At 35.5% G+C, this 22,496-nt stretch overlaps 1 non-coding gene across 1 annotated transcript; it reads left to right on the top strand.

The window, feature by feature from the left end:
• Positions 1-2,094: 2,094 nt before the first annotated feature.
• Positions 2,095-2,202, top strand: LOC112774360 (small nucleolar RNA R71). The gene has a single exon (XR_003188853.1). It is a non-coding gene; the product is annotated as a small nucleolar RNA R71 (small nucleolar RNA).
• Positions 2,203-22,496: the final 20,294 nt, after the last annotated feature.

The raw sequence follows: 22,496 nt of genomic DNA on the forward strand, positions 1-22,496 counted from the left end.
CGTTAAACGCCAGCTTGCTACTTGTTTTTGGCGTTAAATGCCCAGATGTAGCTTGTTTCTGGCGTTTAACGCCACTTTCATGCTCTGTTCTGGCGTTAAACGCCAGTATGGTGCTTGTTTCTGGCGTTTAACGCCAGCTTGATGCTTATTTCTGGTGTTAAACGCCAGACAGATGCTTGTTTCTGGCGTTTAAACGCCAGAATGCTCCTCCTTCAGGGTGTGCTATTTTTTAATGCTTTTTTCATTCTGTTTTTAATTTTTCAGTAGTTTTTGTGACTCCACATGATCATCAACCTAATAAAACACGAAATAACAATAAAAATAAAATTAAATAACATTGGGTTGCCTCCCAACAAGCGCTTCTTTAATGTCAATAGCTTGCAAGTGAGCTCTCATGGAGCCTCACAGATGTTTAGAGCATTGTTGGGACCTCCCAACACCAAACTTAGAGTTTGAATGTGGGGGTTCAACACCAAACTTAGAGTTTGGTTGTGGCCTCCCAACACCAAACCTAAAGTTTGACTGAGGCGGCTTTGGTTGACTCTGCAGTGAGAGAAGCTTTTCATGCTTCCTCTCCATGGCTACAAAGGGAGATCCTTGAGTTTTAAACACAAGGTTGTCTTCATTCAGTTGAAGGACCAATTCTCCTCTGTTCATATCAATCACAGCTCTTGCTGTGGCTAGGAAGGGTCTTCCAAGGATGATGGATTCATCCTCATCCTTCCCAGTGTCTAGGATTATGAAATCAGCAGGGATGTAAAGGCCTTTGACCTTTACTAACACGTCCTCTACCAGTCTATAAGCCTATTTTCTTGAGTTGTCTGCCATCTCTAATGAGATTCTGGCAGCTTGCACCTCAAATATCCCTAGTTTCTCCATTACAGAGAGTGGCATTAAATTTATTCCTGACCCCAGGTCACACAGAGCCTTCTCAAAGGTCATGGTGCCTATGTTACAGGGAATTAGGAATTTACCAGGATCCTGTTTCTTTTGAGGTAATTTCTGCCTATCCAATGCATTTAGTTCATTGGTGAGCAAGGGAGGTTCATCTTCCCAAGTCTCATTACCAAATAATTTGGCATTCAGCTTTATGATTGCACCAAGGTACTTAGCAACTTGCTCTTCAGTAACGTCTTCATTCTCTTCAGAAGAAGAATACTCATCAGAGTTCATGAAGGGCAGAAGGAGGTTCAATGGAATCTCTATGGTCTCTAGATGAGCCTTAGATTCCTTTGGTTCCTCAAAGGAAAACTCCTTATTGGTCACTGAACGTCCCAGGAGGTCTTCCTCACTAGGATTCACGTCCTCCTCCTCCCTTGTAGGTTCGACCATGATGGTTAAATCAATGGCCTTGCACTCTCTCTTTGGATTTTCTTCTGTATTGCTTGGGAGAGTACTAGGAGGAGTTTCAGTGACTCTTTTGCTCAGCTAGACCACTTGTGTCTCCAAATTTCTAATGGAGGACCTTGTTTCATTCATGAAACTCACAGTGGCCTTAGATAGATCAGAGACTATATTTGCTAAGCTGGATGGATTCTACTCAGAATTCTCTGTCTGTTGCTGAGTGGATGATGAAAAAGGTTTGCTATTGCTAAACCTGTTTCTCCCACCATTATTAAAGCCTTGTTGAGGCTTTTGTTGATCCTTCCATGAGAAATTTGGATGATTTCTCCATGAGGGATTATAGGTATTTCCATAGGGTTCACCCATGTAATTCACCTCTGCTATTGCAGGGTTCTCAGGATCATAAGCTTCTTCTTCGGAAGATGCCTCTATAGTACTGTTGGATGATTTCTTCAATCCATTTGGACTCTGAGAAATCATATTGACTTGCTGAGTCAATATTTTGTTCTGAGCCAATATGGCATTCAGAGCATCAATTTCAAGAACTCCCTTCCTCTGAGGCGTCCCATTACTCACAGGATTCCTTTCAGAAGTGTACATGAACTAGTTATTTGCAACCATGTCAATGAGTTCCTGAGCTTCTGTAGGCGTTTTCTTTAGGTGAATGGATCCACATGCAGAATGGTCCAATGACATCTTAGATAATTCAGACAGACCATCATAGAATATATCCAGGATGGTCCATTCTAAAAGCATGTCAGAAGGATACTTTTTGGTCAGTTGCTTGTATCTCTCCCAAGCTTCATAGAGGGATTCACCTTCTTTCTGTCTGAAGGTTTGAACATCCACTCTAAGCTTACTAAGCTTTTGAGGAGGAAAGAACTTGGCTAAGAAAGCCATGACCACCTTATCCCAAGAGTTCAGACTATCTTTAGGTTGAGAATCCAACCATATTCTAGCTCTGTCTCTTACAGCAAACGGGAAAAGCATCAGCCTGTAGACCTCGGAATCAACCCCATTGGTCTTAACAGTATCATAGATCTGCAAGAATTCAGTTAAGAACTGAAAAGGATCTTCTGATGGAAGTCCATAAAACTTGCAGTTCTGTTGCATCAGAGAAACTAATTGAGGCTTTAGCTCAAAATTGTTTGCTCCAATGGCAGGGATTGAGATGCTTCTTCCATATAAATTGGAATTTGGTGCAGTAAAGTCACCAAGCATCTTCCTTGCATTGTTATTATTTTCGGCCATGTCTCCTTCTTTTTCGAAAATTTCAGTAAAGTCCTCTTCAGAGTGTTGTGTTTTAGCTTCTCTTAGCTTCCTCTTCAGAGTCCTTTCAGGTTCCGGATCAGCTTTAACAAGAATGTTCTTGTCCTTGCTCCTGCTCATATGAAAAAGAAGGGAACAGAAAATAATAGGGATCCTCTTTGCCACAGTAGGGATGTTCCTTTATGTGAGTAGAAAAGAAGAAAAAGAATTCGAACACAGAAAGAGGGAGAGGGTTCGAATTTTTAAGAAGAAGAGAAGTGTTAGTAGATAGATAAAATAATTAGAAAGAGATGAGGGGGAGAGAAATTCGAAAATTAGAAGAAGAAAAAAAGAAGAAAAATATTTTTGTTTTTATTTTATTTATTAATTAGTATTCGAAAAAGTTAGAAGAAACAATTAATTAATTAAAAAGATTTTTGAAAAAGAGGGAGGTGATTTTCGAAAATTAGGAGAGAGAAAAGTAGTTAGGTGGTTTTAAAAAAGATATGATTGAAATAGTAAACTTTTAAAATCAAACAAAAAGTTAAGTGGTTAATTGAAAAAGATTTGAAAATCAAATTTGAAAGAGTGAGAAGTTATGAAAGATTTTGAAATTAATTTTGAAAAAGATGTGATTGACATTTATTTTGAAAAAGATTTGAAAAAGAAATTTAAAAAGATTTGATTTTGAAAATTAAAGTTGGTTACTTGACTAACAAGAAACAAAAAGATATGATTTTAAAATTTAAAGATTGAACCTTTTTTACTAGGCACGTAACAAACTTAAAATTTTTGAATCAATCACATTAATTGTTAGTAGAGATTTTGAAATTATGAAACAAAATAAGAAAAAGATTTTGAAAATAAATTTGAAATTTTCGAAAATCATAAAATAAAAATGAAAAAGATTTGATTTTTTTAGAAAAGATTTGAAAAAGATAGAATTTTTAAATAGAAAATTTGACTTGACTTATAAGAAACAACTAAATTTTAAAAAGTTTTGAAAAAGTTAACTCAAATTTTCGAAAATTATGAGTGAAAAAGGGAAAGATATTTTTTTGATTTTTTGAATTTTTAATGATGAGAAAGAAAAACACTAAATTGAAACAAAACATAAAAATTATGAATCAAAATAACTAATGCATGCAAGAACACTTTGAATGTCAAGATGAACACCAAGAACACTTTGAAGATCAAGATGAACATCAAGACTTATTTTTGAAAATATTTAAGAAAAGAAAAATATGCAAGACACCAAACTTAAAAATTTTTATTCTCTAGACACTAATAATTCAAGAATGCATATGAAAAACAAGAAAAGACACAAAACAAGAAAATGCAAAGATCAAACAAGGAAATTCATCAAGAAAAATTTGAAGATCATGAAGAACATATGATGAATTTTTGAAAATTAGAGAAAATTGTAAAAGCATGCAATTGACACCAAACTTAAGAATTGACACTATACACAAACAAGAAACACAAAATTATTTTTGGTTTTTATGATTTTATTAAAATTTTTTTGGATTTTTTTCGAAAATTATTTGGAAAAAGAAAAATAAGGATTTCAAAATTCTTAATGAGAATTCCAGGAATCATGCAATGTTAGTCTAAAGCTTCGGTCCAGGAATTAGACATGGCTCACTAGCCAGCCAAGCTTTCAGTGAAAGCTCCGGTCCAAAACACTAGACATGGCCAATGGCTAGCCAAGCTTTAGCAGATACAAATCAGACATACAACAGCTGATACTTCATTCAACTTGCTTCTATGCTGATGAGTGGAAGCCTCAGTCCAAAAGAATTTAGACATGGCTTTACAGCCAGCCAGGCTTCAACATGCTATCTTGAAACTCTAGAATTCATCTTCAAAATTTTGAAGCCATAGAATAATTTGCTTTTTTTAAAAAAATATATTTTTTTTGAAAATTTTTTCGAAAAAAATAAAAATAATAAGAACAAAAAGCTTAAAATTAAAATAAAATTTACCTAATCTGAGCAACAAGATGAACCGTCAGTTGTCCAAACTCGAACAATCCCCGGCAACGGCGCCAAAAACTTGGTGCGCAAAAATCGTGACGGTTCATTCCTTGGTAATGGCGCTGAAAACTTAATACGCACGTTCATAATCTTAGTTCTTTGTCACAACTTTGCACAACAAACTAGCAAGTGCACTGGATCGTCCAAGTAATAAACCTTACGTGAGTAAGGGTCGATCCCACGGAGATTGTCGGCTTGAAGCAAGCTATGGTCACCTTGTAAATCTCAGTCAGGCGGATTCAAATGGTTATGGTGAATTGATAATTAAAATATAATTAAAATATAAAATAGGATAGAGATACTTATGTAATTCATTGGTGAGAGTTTCAGATACGCGTATAGAGATGCTTTTGTTCCTCCTGAACCTCTGCTTTCCTGCTGTCTTTATCCAATCATTCCTACTCCTTTCCATGGCAAGCTTATGTAGGGCATCACCGTCGTCAATGGCTACATCCCATCCTTTCAGTGAAAATGGTCCAAAATGCGCTGTCACCGCACGACTATTCATCTGTCGGTTCTCGATCATACTGGAATAGGATTCCGTAATCCTTTTGAGTCTGTCACTACGCCCAGCACTCGCGAGTTTGAAGCTCGTCACAGCCATCCCTTCCCGGATCCTACTCGGAATACCACAGACAAGGTTTAGACTTTCCGGATCTCAAGAATGGCCGCCAATAATTCTAGCCAATACCATGAAGACTCTGATCTCATGGAATGGAAGGCTCGGTTGTCAGGCGAGGCAACCATGCGTCATGAACCAGGAGGCTAAGAGATACGCACTTAAGCTATTGCAAGTAGAACGGACGTGGTTGTCAGGCATGCGTTCATAGGTGAGAATGATGATGAGTGTCACGGATCATCATCTTCCTCAGGTTAAAGAACAAGTGTATATCTTAGATAAGAAATAGGCTTGAGTTGAATAGAAAAACAATAGTACTTTGTATTAATTCATGAGGAACAACAGAGCTCCACACCTTAATCTATGGTGTATAGAAACTCTACCGTTGAAAATACATAAGAACAAGGTCTAGGCATGGCCGAGAGGCCAGCCTCCAAAACGTGATCAAAGGATCAGAAGATAATCCAAAGATGATCAAAAGATGATGTAAATACAATAGTAAAAAGTTCTATTTATACTAAATTAGTTACTAGGGTTTACAGAAATGAGTAAATGATGCAGAAATCTACTTCCGGGGCCCACTTGGTGTGTGCTTGGGCTGAGCATTGAAGCTTTCATGTGTAGAGGTCTTCCTTGGAGTTGAACACCAATTTGTAACCTGTTTCTGGCATTTAACTCTGCTTTGCAACCTGTTTCTGGTGTTTAACTCCAGAATAGGGTAGAGAGCTGGCGTTGAACGCTAGTTTGCGTCGTCTAAAGTCGGGAAAAGTTTGGACTATTATATATTGCTGGAAATACCTGGATGTCTAATTTCCAACACAATTGAGAGTGCGCCATTTGGACTTCTGTAGATCCAGAAAATCCACTTTGAGTGCAGGGAGGTCAGAATCCAACAGCATCTGTAGTCCTTCTTCAGCCTCTGAATCTGATTTTTGCTCAAGTCCCTCAATTTCAGCTAGAAATTACCTGAAATCACAGAAAAACACACAAACTCATAGTAAAGTCCAGAAATGTGATTTTTAATTAAAAACTAATAAAAATATACTAAAAACTAACTAAATCATACTAAAAACTATGTAAAAACAATGCCAAAAAGCGTATAAATTATCCCCTTATCATGGCCGTAGAGGTCCTGTAGGCCCAACTTCACCTAAATTGAATATCAATTGTGTATCTCAGGGTGTTGCTCCTGTAGGCCGAAGTTCACCTATAGAGAGTTGTGATTCCTGTAAGCCGAAGTTCACTTACATGGGCGCCATTTCTATAAGCCGAAGTTCACTTACAGAGGTGCTATTTCTGTAGGCCAAAGTTCACATAGATAAAGTTGTTGTGATATGTTTATACTATTCTTGTAAGCCAAAGTTCACTTACAGGAGTGCTATTTCTGTAGGCCGAAGTTCACCTACAGAGAATAAGCCATATCTAGGACTAGTTCCTGGGTAATGTCAGGCTGCAGGGTGTAAACCGATACGTGAGCTCGTGGCCTGCATAGGACAGACATGCATCATACTTGGTTGTGCATTTCCTCTGTTATGATTGTTGTATGAATGTATGCTTTCCTTGTTTCTATTCTGTTCTCTATGTCTGTGTTTTACTTTCTTGTATTCTTTTGTTTGTGATCTGTTTTCTATTTTCTCTATTTTCTCTATTTATCTGTCTTCTATTTACTGCTTCTCTATATTCTGTTATTTGTCTGCCAAACAACATAGAATTAATGAATTTAACTAACAACCCCGGCCCTACTAAAAACTCCCCAGTTCTTATCCCTTCTCTCTCCCTTCCCCCTTCAGATGGAAGCATGAGTACCATTCCGTAGTTTGCTGACGACCGTTCGTAAAGAGGATTCCGCTCTAGGTAGTCTTCTGAGTCTAGGGTGAATCTCGCTCTCTGTTTATAGGTATATACTGTGAGACCAGCCAACGTCTGCACCCCGCTTATCTACAAACTTTAGCCTAAGTCCTCCATACGATGTTGCTGTTCTGTGGACACTCAATGAAGTACTAGAGAGACGCTCTTTGACGACGTATGATCGTGCAGAGGAGTAGTAGACGATTTTTCGCCTTTTGATGACGTTCAACCTGGCTTGAGTTTTGAAGACTTAGAATGTACTTTCCCTCAGTTTAGCAGTTTAGAGGGACTAGGTGAGTATAGAGTCTAGGCTAGCCTGGGCGCCAGCTTAGGGACTTCTTGAACAGGTCAGGGCCTGGGATGTTGTATGTATATATATGTATATAGTTATTATCTAGCTATATCTAGGGGTGTTTTAACTAAAAGTCTATACTCTAGAAAAGGCTGGATCACTGAATATTGTTAACTGCTTAAGATGTATTTATGAGTGGTTGTTTTATCTTTTATTATTTGTGAATTGATTATGGATGATTTTGTGTATTAATCCAAACGTTTTAAAAAAAAGTACCTCGCAAAATAACTATGCTTTTAACAACGAATCAGGATCATATAATAAATAATAGATAATAATTAGGAAGACAAGTTGGTAGCGCTCAGTTTCTAGTATGATCATGACGTAACAAAAATTGGGTCGTTACAGCCACAGCCCCCTACGCTGGCGCCACTACCTCAACAAGCAGGAATAAACCACCATCCTTGCCAGGTGCATATTGACTTACCAATCAATGCATATCATAATTATCATTCAGTGATCACTGCTCGTACTCAAAAAATTCATCAACATCGATCTACAAAATTTTTCAAGCCTAGGTCACCGGCTCTAAACTCATAACAAAATAACCTTTTTAATGCATCCAAAATCCTCTCACTCGTCCCAAAATCTAACCATTAGCTAGGAGATCTCAACCAAGAATTAAATAAGTTTAGAAAGCTAGAGGAGTGCTTAAAAACTCAAAAATCACTTTTTCAGCAAAACAGGGGCGTATGTATACATGTTCCCGCGTACGCATGAGTGTCAAAACAACAAAGTCGCGTACACGAGCTACGTCTGCATACGCAAACACTTGAAACTGAAACAAGGTCCCGCATACACATGCCTTTGGTCACGTACGCATGAGTGTTGGGCAGAGGCCCATCCTCACGTACACACGCTTGTTCCGCGTACGCATGCACCAAATTTTAAGAAAAGTTGTTTTGCTACAGAATTTAGTTTTTTTTTCACCAAACTTCAAATGCGCATATTTTTTTTGTTAAAAGTCATTTTTTCACCCGTTCTTCGAATGACATAAACTTCACAGACCTAATTTTCATTCAAAACAAGTTTCTTTAAATTTAGGGTTCTGAAAGCCAAGTTATCAAAAGACTCTAATTTTCAAAACACTAAAACCAAAACCAAACTAACCATACCCAATTCAATGCCAACACTAACCTCTATCATTCCTCAAGCATTTAAATACCTAAACCATTATATTATCACCTCATGAATGCATTATACACCAATTTCAACAATTATCAATACAAGCCTCAATTATACCACATTTACACCATTCCAATCTTTCACATTCGTTATTCATTAATATATCATTATCAAGACTCATAATCCTCATCATATATCATCAACATCAATACTCATCATCAATCGTTATCAATATCAAAATCATCAGTAATCATTATCAACATCGATAATCATCATCAACCATTATCAACATGAATAATCATCATCAACTTCATATCACCAGAACAAACTCAACAACAATTAACCAATTCATTCAATTCAATCCTATCTTAAGGTCCACTAGTCTAAGTTGCCCACAATATTACATATTATTTTTAAAAAAAACCAAAACCATACTTTGGCCATTCCCAACAAGCACAAAATCACCAAAAACAACCTCCCACACAAGCTTCCAAGCCCAAACAAACCACCAAAGCTCAGCCACCACTTTAGCTCATATTCCAAGTATTCCAATCTATCATACAAATGATTATAAATCAATCCTAGGGTTCATAAACATTAACAATTCACATGGGTAAAAAGGCTCCTTAACTTACCCAATAGTGATTGGGGCAAAATTTATTAATAATCCAATGTTAGATAACACCTAAATAACCAAAATCACAAAACTTACTCAATCACCATAGCCAAAAACTCAAAATTGTATGGAGGAGAGAACTGGAAAAAAGTTGAAAGTTACTTAGCACTTTTTTCAAATGAAATCGAAGAGCTCAGTGAATGCTTTGCGTGACTAGAAACAACACGTAAATCGGAGCTCCGTAGTCTAAGTTATGATCAAAACAAGGTTGAAGTGAATAGTGCTTTGTGTTTTTTAGCTCTCCTCTCTCAATCTCACGGTGGCTCTCTCTCCCTTAAGGCTAATGTGTTGAAATGCTCATTAATGGGTGCTTAATATGTTGGGTTTGAGCCTAACTTGTGCCCAGTCCAACCAGTTAGCATTTTTGGTTTGTTTGGCCCAACTTTGGGTCGAAACCTTTAAAATAAGTGACTGATTTTTAATTATAAATATTTTTCCAAGTTTTTTTTTGCAGTTTTAATTTTTTCTTATACAGTACCAGATAGAATTAAGCCAGTACTGCCAGCTAAATTATCGGTACGCATTCTTAAGCAATTTTTTGCAAAAAAGTACACTTTCCCACTTGGAAAAATCCGTTGAATCCAAATCTCATCTTCAAATTTTCAAATTAATATCTCTAAATTTTTAAACCTATTTTAGATAATTAAATTATTATTTTATTCTAATTAAACGGCAGATTAAACTCTGGTTCTTACATTTTCCACCTGCTCCAAATAAAAGTTCGAGACATTAGGTAAGAGGCAAGGGTTTAGTTCTATCACCACTTGCTCTCGGTTGAGGATTGTAACACCACTTGAGTAAGAGGCAAGGGTTAAGGTTGTTCCCCTTTGCTCCGGGTATGCGGGTAAGATGCAAGTGTTGCGCTTTGGTCTCACTTGCTCTGTGTTTGGTGTTCCTGTCCAGCATTCACTACCGGACATGTTGAGTTTGGTTATATAACCGATAGATGAGACTCATCGGCCATAGGATAGATATGCATCATATGCATCTATGTGACATTGTTTGGGTGTGCATATTGTACTTGGTGTGCCTATGTGAATATTTTTGTTTAACTGTTAATTGTCATACTTATTGTAATTCCTCTTGATTGTGTTTGAACTTTATTTCTTGTGTTTATGACTGATTGGTTGGATTGTTGTGAATTGGGTGTTGATTGAGTTGCTTGGACCGGGGGTCGTGATTGATTATGTGATGGGTCGGAGGGCGTGATTGGTTTCTGATTGAGGTTTAGTTAAGTATGAAAAATCAAGCAGGTTCAGTATAGACTTAATGAACCTATGCTTGAAATAGGTTGGTCATTCATACAGCTAGGAAACTTTTAAGATTTTCTTATAAGAAAAGAAAGGTTTTGGATTTTGGATAATTAACTGATTTCTTTTAAAGAGGTCATATGCACCTATGTGACATTGTTTGGGTGTGTATATTGCACTTGGTGTGCCTATGTAAATATTTCTGTTTAACTGTTAATTGCCATACTTTTTGTAATTTCTCTTGATTATGTTTGAACTTTATTTCTTGTGTTTGTGACTTATAGGTTGGATTGTGGTGAATTATGTTTGATTGAGTTGCTTGGACCAAGGGCCGTGATTGATTATGTGATGGGCCAAAGGCCATGATTGGTTTCTGATTGAGGTTAAGTTAAGTATGAAAAATCAAGCTGGTTCAGCATAGACTTAATGACCCTATGCTTGGAACAGGTTGGTCATTCATAAAGTCTAGGAAACTTTTAAGATTTTCTTATAAGAAAAGAAAGGTTTTGGAATTTTGATAATTAACTGATTTTTTTATGAGATTTTGGATTTTTTGATGTTAAACCGTTGGTTTTCAAAAGATTCATAAGACAAGCGATGATCGTTGTACTTGAAAATAGTTTTCTTTTTAAATATCTTCTTATGACAATTCTGAAAATCCGTGGTGAGACCATGTGGTTAGGTTCTCACCCCTACAACTTTAACTTTTTTCAGGAATCAGATGAAGAAGCATACAAAGAGTTTAATTGTGTTTTGCTTATACGATATTGTTATAGGGTTAGGAGTCGTGATGGTTATGTTTTTAAGTTATTATATAAAGAACTTAGTTATTGTGTATGTGTGTGTGTGTGTATTTATTTATTTATTTAAGTGGTTGTGATTGATTTGTATGTATGTTGGTGCACGAATTTCTACACTTCGTACAACTGAACCAGCAAGTGCACTGGGTCGTCCAAGTAATACCTGAGCGAGTCAGGGTTGATCCGACGAGGATTGTAGTTTGAAGCAAGCTATGGTTATCTTGTAGATCTTAGTCAGGCGGATAGAAAAGGTTGTTTGATTGTTTAAACACATAAAAGAAAATAAAGAGAATGTTACTCAGAAGTTGTGTAAACTGTGATAAGAAGATGGTTAAGGCTTGGAGATGCTTTGTTCTTCTGGATAACTCTGGTCTTACTGTCTTTTTCAACTGTAAATGATTTCTTCTATGGCATGCTGTATGTGATCAATGCCGGTTGAGAGGTCGCCAATGCTCCTTCAGATCTGAACCCTAGGGTTAGTGTGGATCCATTCTGATTGAGGGTGAAGCTCCTGCAGTCCATTCTCCTTAATGATCCTACTCAAAACGCCACAGACAAGGTTGAATCTTCCGGATCAGAGAATGCTGTGCCTTTGGATTATAGCCTCTACCATAAAGACTCTAATCTCCCCATACCCCGGCTGAACTGGTGTCTCAAGAAGTCTCCAACGAAGTCGTAGATTAGTCGTCTAAGAGATGTATAATCAAGCTAGTGGTTCATCATTGTCCGATGAAAGACGCACTCTGAAACCATGTAGAATGAGATAACTTTATTCCAGTTCAACGCATTCATGATGATGAAGAACGAAGATACATCTTAGAATCGAGAATCAAACATGGATTGAAAAGAAACAGTAATACTTTTACTGATCCATAAAACTCAGCAAAGCTCCTCCCCTCAACCTAGGAGGTTTAGAAACTCATACTGATAGAAAATACAATATGAAAAACATGTAAAGTGTCTAAAAAGTCCTGAATAATGTAAACTTTCTCAAATAAATACTAGGCTAATGACTAGGGATTACATAAGAAGGGTAAAACAGTCTTTTAGTGCTAAAATCCACTTCTGGGACCCACATGGTGAGTGTTTGGGTTGAGCTTGATTGAGATCCACGTGCTAGGAGTCCTCTAAGGCATTGAACGCTGGCTAGGGCGTCCTTTATCGGCGTTTGGACGATGGTCTCCTCCTTGTGGGCGTTGGACGCCAGAATAGGGCAGGAAGCTGGTGTTGAACGCCAGTTTTGGGCCTTTAATTCTGAAGCAAAGTATGAACTATTATACATTTCTGGAAAGGCCTAGATGTTATATTTCCATAGCCGTTTAGAACGCTCCATTCAGATCTGTACAGCATCTGCAGCACTTTCTCTGTCTCTGAATCAGACTTTTGCTCCAGCTCCTCAATTTCAGCCAGAAAATACCTGAAATTGCATAAAAACACACAAACTCAAAGTAGAATTCAAAAATATGAATTTTGCACTAAAACCTATGAAAACTTAATGAAACTTAAACAAACATACTAAAAACTATATGAAAATGATGCCAAAAAGCGTATAAAATATCCCTCATCATATGTATGTATATGCATTTTCAAACAAAAAAGTATTTTTGATTTTTAAAAGAATAGTTTATATGGTTTCGATTTTTACAAAGGCTCCTATTTTATTATTAAGTATATGAAAGTCGTTGTAATACTCCTCACTATCAGAGTGGCGCTGCCGGAAGTGTGACATTCTGATAGTAAGGGTGTCACATTATGGTATTAGAGCAGTCTTTTCTGTAGAGCCTAAGGAATGGACTGACTATGCTTCAGTTGTATACTCTGAGCGTCGGTCATTTTGTAGGTCTTGTCCCGATTACGTGAGTTGGAACTTTATGCACATGACAGTCTACTGATTAATACTGTTAGGCTATCATTGCATACTTCATGGTATTAAGCTTGGCCAACTTAACGTTAATGGTTTATGTATATGAGAGCACTAGCGGGTTGTCATAGACGAGATAGAAATAATAGGTAACGCATATCATGGAGTTTGGGAAATGTTAGAGGTTGAAGTTTAGGACATTGAAGCTCTGAAGTTGGTACGAGATCAATGTGCAGAAGTTAAGCACGTCGTTTAACCCTAACCTGTTTTATAACCTTTGACCGTCTTGCTTTACCATCGCATGTTTGAAACATGTTATCTTTTGCATCAAGCTTGCCTTGTAATAACTTCTACTTTGCAATCGCACTTTCACTATTATATCTTTATGCCATATGAAAATCCAAGTATTTAAAACTATATATGTTCACATATGAGCTAGGACTTTTGCTTTTTGTAAGATCCGGGAGTTAATTATCGTTTAAAATAAAATAAAAATAATAAATTAATTGTCCAAAATAGGTTCAAAATTTAGAAGTCTTAATTTGAAAATTTAGAGGTGAGATTTGAATTCAATGAATTTTTCGAGTGGAAAAATGTAATTTTCTGTAGAAAATTGTGTAAAAATGTGTAACGATAAATTAGCTAGCAGTACCGGCTTAAGTATGTCCAGTACTGCATGAGAGTAATAAAAATTGTAGAAAAACTTAGAAAAATAATTAAAGTTGAAAACCGAACGCTAATTCTAAAGGTATGGCCCAAAGTTGGGGCAAACGGACAAAAAATGCTAACGGGTTAGACCATGCCCAAATTGGGCCAACATATATAAGTGTGTTAATGAAGCCAATTCAGCCTCATAACACTCAAAATCACAAAAGTATCAGCTACTGAGTTGAGAGAAGGAGAAGGGGAAGTTGCCATTCATCCTCATTTTCTTTCACTCATAACTCGAGCTACGGTGCTCCGATTTACGTGTTGTTTGCAGCTATGCAAAGTTCTTGCCGAGCCCGCTAGTTCTAGCTAGGTATTACTGGTAACAACTCAAAATTTCCACTCTTTTCTTCATCCCTAATGAAATTCACATTTTTAGGTATAGTATTAAGTAGGTTTTTGTGATTTTGGTGGTTTAGGTGCCATCCAATAGTGGGTTATTGTTGATTTGTGTCTCCAAACATCATTGGAAAAGATAAAAAAACTCTTTGCCCTTGTAAATTGGTAATTTGGTGAACCCTAGGTATTAATTGTGGTGATATTGGTATATATAGCTTGAATGTGGTGATTGGTAGAGTTGATTGTGGCTATTGGATTGAGTTTTGGTGGTTGGAACCTTATGGAAGCTTGTTGAAATCAAATTTGGTGATTTTGTGCATATTAGAAATCAGCCAATGTATGATTTTGATTTTTTTTATGTAATATGTAATATTTCGTGAAACTTAGACTAGTGAACCTTAGGATAGGTTGAATTGTTGATGAATTATAATGTTTAATGTTGTTGTTGATGATTGATGATGATTAATGAAGTTGTTGTTGATGAATGATGGGAATTATGAGAATTTTTTATGATAAGTTAATATGCAATGTTTGTGATGGTTTTGAATGGTGTACTTAGTGAATATTTGATGTTTGGTGTGATGATTGTGGAGAATAGTGGTATATGAGTGGGAATTTTAAAAAGGAGTTGATGACTTGAAAATAATGGTTAGATGTGGTATGGTTAAATAATGATAGAATTGTAATTGGTAAAGTGTAAGAATGAGTAGGATTGAGCTTTGGTATGGTTGAAACGGAATAAGACTTGTGAGTTTGAAAATTTTGAAAATTTGCACAATTTGGTAAAACCATATTTTGAGCCATCTTTGGTAGACCATAACTTGGCCTTTGGAGATTGGATTTGAGTGAGCTTTTACTTAAATTAAAGATAATTAAGAGAGCTTTAAAACGGTATAAAGATGAGTAAAATTAGAATTTTATAGAGAAAGTTATGGACGTAGGAAGTTAGGGTGAGAAATTTGATTTTATGTGATGTTGCAGAAAATTGCAAAATCTGTCTTGTGTTCCCACGCACACTGTTGTGTCCATGCATAGAGCAGAGCGAGTGTTGCTACTCGTGCGTACGCACGAGGGGCACGCATACCCTGGGAAATTGCAAGTTGTGCGTACGCATGAGGAAAGACCTTACGTTGCGTGCGTATCTACACTACTATGCGTGTTCACAAGATGGAAATTTTATGTTGCGTGCGTACGCACACTTCTATGTGTATGCACAAGCCCTGTTTTTAATATAAATTCTGTTTTTAACTGTTTTACCTTTCCGGCAAACTTGTAAACTTCTGTGACGCTTGTTTAAGATCCCCTAGCTAGTATTTAGGCTTTGAAACAAGGGAAAGCACTATAAAGAAATCTATATTAGGTATTTTTCTATTAGCGAGTTTAGAAAACGGTGACTTAGGCTTGGGAAGTACTATGGAAGGAATAGTTAATTGAGTTAGTGGAGTGCTATGATTGATGATGAACTTGTGAAATTGAGAACTAGTGATGAGTTTGAGATTTGAAAATGATTGATTATGATGAGATGAGTAATAATGAACTTGGACGTTGAGCAGTGATCCCTGAGGTGTATTATATACTATTTATATACTGATATTGATGAGTCACTATGCGTCTGGCAAGGACGGTGGTTAAATCCCGCTTGTCGAGGTCGTGACACCGGCGTAAGGGCGGTGGTTAATCCCGCTTATGTTGAGATGTGAGGTCTGTGGCAGAGTATTCTGCTCGCATCCTTTCGAGTCACAAGAGTGAGCCGAGCATTATATCCTTGGGAGAGTGAGCCGGACACTATATTCCTAGGGGTACCCATTTATATTTGTGACCGAAAGGCGACATTCCCATGAGGATGTGTCGGGTTGGCAGTTGAACTGACAATGTGATATCACAGCTAATAGGACAGGTATTCATCATGTGCATTTTCTATATATTTGCTTGCTTTACCTACTTGCATCCTTTGCCTAAATGTATAACTTGTTTACTTGCTTCCTGATTTACTTGCTATATATGCATATTTCCTGTGTTTTACTTGTATGCAATTACTTGTGCTTTCTACTGGGATTGAGGAGGCTCGGTAGGCGGTGGCGATGGGATCGCTTGGAGGATAGATTGGCGAAGGCTGTGGGACAGCGATGTAAATTTTAGAATAGATAATCCCTAAGATAGAGAACCCTTTGAGGATTTTATTAATTTATTTTTAAGTTGAATCTTATGCTTGATGTGAAGTTCTAAGATTGCCTTTGGCATCCCAGAACCTTATATCTTATATATTGGGCACTGTTACCATAAAGAACCTCCGATTCTCATACTATCTGTTGTTGTTGCTTTTCAGATGTAGGTCGTAACCCACCTCGGTGAGTTGCGGGATGATGACAGAGCGGAGGATCACTTGTTATATCTTGTATTTTTGGTTATTTGGTCATAGATATACTCTCACTTTTATATCATATACTTTGTTGTCTTAGATGCCTAACTTTGAGAGACATATTGTATGCTATTTTAACTTCCAAAAACTCTGTTATATCTGTATTAACTATTCGGCCTAAATTTCGTGGGTTACGGCTAGTATTCTTTTGGATATTATACTTATATATACACACACATTATGATCTTGTATCTTATTCATGTTGTATCTTGTGCCTTTACGCTTGTAGTTAGTTCGTGTGAACGCTTCGCGCTTTTCTATCTCTTATTTGAGCTTAAGTTCTTTATCGGGCTTCTAGTATTATAATTTCCTTCTATATGTATAATTATATGAGCTTTAGAACTGTCATGGCACTTTATTATCTTCTACTTTACGACATGAGGTAAAGCTTAGGATAATAAGGTGTTACACTTTTTCCATAAGGTATTTTAAATGTAAAGTGTTGAAACTATGTAAATTTTGTATATTATGTCAAATTTTTTAGGACGAAAATTTTTATAAGTGGGGTATGATGTAAAACCTAGGATTTTTGAAAATTTAATAATAAGGTATTTATGATTTATTATAATTATTTAAGAGTATGTTTTCAGATATTATTATATTAATTGGATATTTTTCTATTTATGATTTTAAAGTTTTAGTAATTGACAAATAATGAAGATTTTATATGCTTTAATGCGAATATTTAGATTTTGAACTTTATTTGTGATTTTAAAGAAAATTGATTTGATTCTCTCATTCTTGAATAAGAGTATTTCTTTTAAAATAATTTATAAATTTATGATTAAATAATATTTTCTTTAAAGATAATTTTGTTGAATTAAAAATTGGTTTTCAATTACTCTATTACCTTAATTTAATTAAAAATACCAAACTGCCATTATACCTAATTTTTACCAAAACGCTAATTTTCACTACACTCAAATACACACTTCCCCTTTTACCCAAATCCTAACCGCCAAATTCCCTCTCTTCAATACACACACACACACACACACACAACACACACACACACACACACACACACACACACACACACATGGGAAGAGAGGAGAGAGTAGAGGAAGAGAGAAAGAGATCCAAGAGAGGGAGCTGCGCACAGGGAGGGCTGTCTCGCCGTCACTGCCATTTTCTAGCATGCCACTGCCATCGATGTCAACCCAAGGAGGAAGACAAATAGCGCGATGTGAGAGAAGAGGGAGAACTACCGCCATGCCTCGTCACCGCGAGCTGCCACTAGATGCGCTGTGACCACCGCTAAATGTCCATCACCATTGCCGTTCATTCCAATCGCCACTGTTGAGTTCATCGCAGTCAGACCAGAGAAGGAAGGAGAGAACTCGTTAAGCTGCCATCGCATTCTATTTCTACAGCGATGGCCGCCACCCTTCTTGCTGCTACTATGGTGGTTGTCGCGCCTCTGGCCACTGGAGCCTCTGTCAGTTTGCCCCGAGCTATTTCTCATCATCGAAGATCTCTACCACACCATTTCTTGTTTCTCTATAGCCGCAGTTGAGTTATGGTTCTTCCATGTCGCGTTTAGAGTTGATGTGGTTGCTACGAAAGTGGTTTAGAGCTGTGGTTGTGGCTGTCGCTGTTGCGGGCCGAGAGAAAACCAAGCTTGTCGCGTAGTTAAGTCATGATCGAGGTAGGGGTTTTTCTTGAAACTTATTTTCCTATTATAGAATTGTTATACATAGATTTGATGTGAAAAATATATTTCTGTGATTATGTGTCTTATGGATGTGATTGTTTGCTTGATGGAATTATTGGTTGCTTGAGTGGTGTCTGGTTGTTGATAAAAATGAATTTGCAAAGTTGATTCGATTGAGTATTATGAAAAGTGGTTTTTGGTTTTGAGAGTTGAATTGATATTGAAAAATGAATTTATACTGAAAATGGTTGAAATTGGAAGTGGTTTGATATTGAACCTTATTTGATATCAGAATTGGTTTAAAAATTGGAAAGAATTTAATATTTGATAATTGTTTGATATTGAAAATGGTTGAGAATGGTCAGGGAAACGTGATTTTGATGGAGCCCATAAGGGTGTCAAAGTCTGAGTTTTAGAGGAGATACTTCCGAAATTTTTATAAAAATTGGAGGCTTCGATTGAAGTGATTATTTCAAAAGATTTGGATTTAAGGATTATATGATTTGATTTTGAGTTATTAAGAAAAAGGATTATGTTTTGAGTTTGATTTATTTAGAAAAGAATGAATTATGTTTTGTGTTTGAATTATTGATAAACAGAATGGGAGGTGTGATAATGAGGAATAATGATGATTGAATTTGAATGAAGGATGATGAGGATTGATTTTAAAGTATGATTTTTGAATGAATCGAATGATATTGAGAATGGAGTTGGAAATAAAATTAAATTTGATTGAGATATGAGACCTTGGGTAAGATGCAGTGGCGTTGTCCACTTGCTTCGGATAAAAGTTCGAGACATTAAGTAAGAGGCAAGGGTTGAGTTCTATCACCACTTGCTCTCGGTTGAGGATTGTAACACCACTTGAGTAAGAGGCAAGGGTTAAGGTTGTTCCCCTTTGCTCCGGGTATGCGGGTAAGATGCAAGTATTGCAGTTTGGTCCCACTTGCTCCGTGTTTGGTGTTCTTGTCCAGAGTTCACTATCGGACATGTTGGGTTTGGCTATATAACCGACAGATGAGACTCATCGACCATAGAGTAGACATGGATCATATGTACCTATGTGACATTGTTTGGGTGTGCATATTGCACTTGGTGTGCCTATGTGAATATTTTTGTTTAACTGTTAATTGCCATACTTGCTGTAATTCCTCTTGATTGTGTTTGAACTTTATTTTTTGTGTTTGTGACTGATTGGTTGGATTGTGATGAATTGGGTGTTGATTGAGTTGCTTGGGCCGAGGGATGTGATTGATTATGTGATGGGCCAATGGCCGTGATTGGTTTCTAATTGAGGTTTAGTTAAGTATGAAAAATCAAGCTGGTTCAGCATAGACTTAATGAACCTATGCTTGGAACAGGTTGGTCATTCATACAGTCTAGGAAACTTTTAAGTTTTTCTTATAAGAAAAGAAAGGTTTTGGATTTTGGATAATTAACTAGTTTCTTTTAAGGAGGTTTTGGATTTTTGGATGTTAAACCATTTGTTTTCAAAAGATTCATAAGACAAGCGATGATCACTGTGCTTGAAAACAGTTTTCTTTTTAAATATCTTCTTATGACAATTCTGAAAATCTGTGTTGAGACCATGTGGTTAGGTTTTCCCCTCCTATAGCTTTATCTTTTCAGGAATCGGATGAATAATCTTACGAAGAATTTAATTGCGTTTTACTTATACGATACTGTTTTATTAGTTTAGTTATTATTTATTTTTTCCTCGCTATTAATATATTTAAGTGGTTGTGATTGCTTTGTATGTATGTATGTGCGTTTTCAAACAAAAAAGTATTTTCACTTTTCAAAAGAATAGTTTATACGGTTTCGAGTTTTACAAAGGCTCCTATTTTATTATTAAGTATATGAAAGTCGTCGTAATACTCCTCACTATCAGAGTGGCACAGCCGGAAGCGTGACATTTTGGTAGTAAGGGTGTTACAGCCACTGCCATCGTCATTGCTACCGCTGTCTTCTTGATGCTGTTGTTGATGTTGTTGTTATTTAATTTCTTCTTCTTTTTTTTTCTTTCTCATCCTCTTTTATTATCATTATCATCATCCTCATCGTGTTCATCTTCTTCTTCTCCTATAAATATTAAGAAAATTTGAGCACAAATATTTTGAATTGAACAGAATTAGTATGATAGTATTTTTAATTGCATATCACATTGCTGAATTGTTTCTCAAAAAAGTTGATCATGTGGTAACTTATGCTGATTTTTTGGATGCTCATATCTTACATGATAAGAGTGTTTTAGATAATTATTTACTAGATATTGAATTTCCTTATAAATCAGCAATTTATAATGCTGTTGGTTGTTATTCTCATGAGTTTGTGGATGATTTTAACTGACTGACTTTTTCGGATTTAATTCTTTTGTCTTTGAGTAATGGTGTTAATGTAGATGGTAATGGTAAGGTTGAAAATGTCAACAAGAAGAACGAAGCCACAATACAATGGATAAAAAATGCCACCAAAATATGGTCTTTGAGTCCAAAGATTGGATTTGGATTCAATGGAGGAAAGATGAGCTTCTCATTTAGAGAAAATACACTTGTTGGAAAAGATGGTTCATTCTAAGTGTCAGAGATTATCAAGAATAATTCTAGCAAGAATAACTTTTTTGGTAAGTATTATCATCCAGTTATGTTTAGTGTATTTATTATACTATGTTGGTCTTGGACAATAAGGAGACCAAAAGATCATCTTAAAAACAATAGTGCTAAAATGGCGGCAGTCATAAAGTCCACTGGGCTAAATGAGGACATCAAGAAGCCCAAGAGTGCTCTTTAAATTCATTGGGAATCACAAATTTAGCATTAATTTTTAAAATTATTTAGTCCATATTTCAGTTTGATTTATTATTAAGATTTGTCAAAAGACTTTATTTGGTTTTGATTTATTTAGTAATATTTTTAGGTGTTTTAAATTTAAATCAAATCTGATCTAATATAATAAGATCAAATCTGATTTGAATTAGTTATTATATCTTTAGGATTTTAAATTTGAATAAAATCTGATTTAAATTTAGTTAGGGTTAATTTTAGAGTTATATCTAGAAAGATTTGACCCACTTTTAGGCTAATCTGTTGGGTCTATTTAAACACTTTTTTGTGAGACAATTTATGCAGTTTTTTATGAATAAATTTCCGTGGTTGCTTTATGCACATTTTTCTATATGAGATCAAGTGAGGTGAGCAATTTTCTTTACTTGTTGTATAAAGAAATTTAAAAGATTCAACTTAAGGTAATTCTTTAGTGTTAGTATTTCAATTTTTAGCCATTTGATATGGGTTGTAAAGGACAAGTTCTTTGAAGGTCTAGTAAAAAAAACCCCTTCGATGACCTAGATTGTTAAGAACAAGTTTCTTAGAGGTTTAGTAGAGAAACCTCCATTTTCTATCAGTTCTATTTTTGCATCTTTTTGTGTTTTCAGAGTTGTATCTTTTCTTATTCCTTTTAATTTTGTTTGTCTATTCTTATCAACTTATACATGTAGCATCACTTTATTATTATTATATACATAGTTTTTTAGTTTTTTTTTGTTTAGTTTTAAATTTTCACACCTGTTTTTCTAATCTATATGTTTACTTCTCTTCTTTCAAATATTTATTACTTATAATTTAGAAAGTATACTAATGTTGTGATTAATAATTAGAATCAAGATTCAATTATTTCGAAAAAAAAATTAATGTTGAGTTAATTTTATAATTATCAATATAAATTTTTTTATACTAATATCTAATTATATATATATAATTAGAGAGAGAGAGAGAGAGAGAGAGAGAGAGAGAGAGAGAGAGAGAGAGAGAGAGAGAGAGAGAGAGAGAGAGAGAGAGAGAGAGAGAACAAAAAATTATTTTTAAATAACAAGCATGAAAATTAATTATTTTTATTTGTACAACAGACTTAACACCTAATCAAATGTAAAAATATACACATTAAATTCTTTTAAGTTTTAGATAATGAATGTTAAAATTAATTATTAATAAAATATTAAACTCTTTCACATGAAAATAATAACTAAAAAACTTAGGGTTTGATTGGTTTGTGAAAGTATTTTTTATTTTTATTTTTTGTTTTTATTTTTAGAAAATGGTTTTTATTTTTAACCTTTTATATTATAAAAGACACGATTGATTTGTGAAAAGAAGATTCATTTCTAAGTATCAAAATAATAAAAATATGTTTGATTGGTTATTTTTAAAATATATTTTCAA

The sequence above is a fragment of the Arachis hypogaea genome, chromosome 18, assembly GCF_003086295.3.
Source record: "Arachis hypogaea cultivar Tifrunner chromosome 18, arahy.Tifrunner.gnm2.J5K5, whole genome shotgun sequence".
NCBI classification, from domain to species: Eukaryota; Viridiplantae; Streptophyta; class Magnoliopsida; order Fabales; family Fabaceae; genus Arachis; species Arachis hypogaea.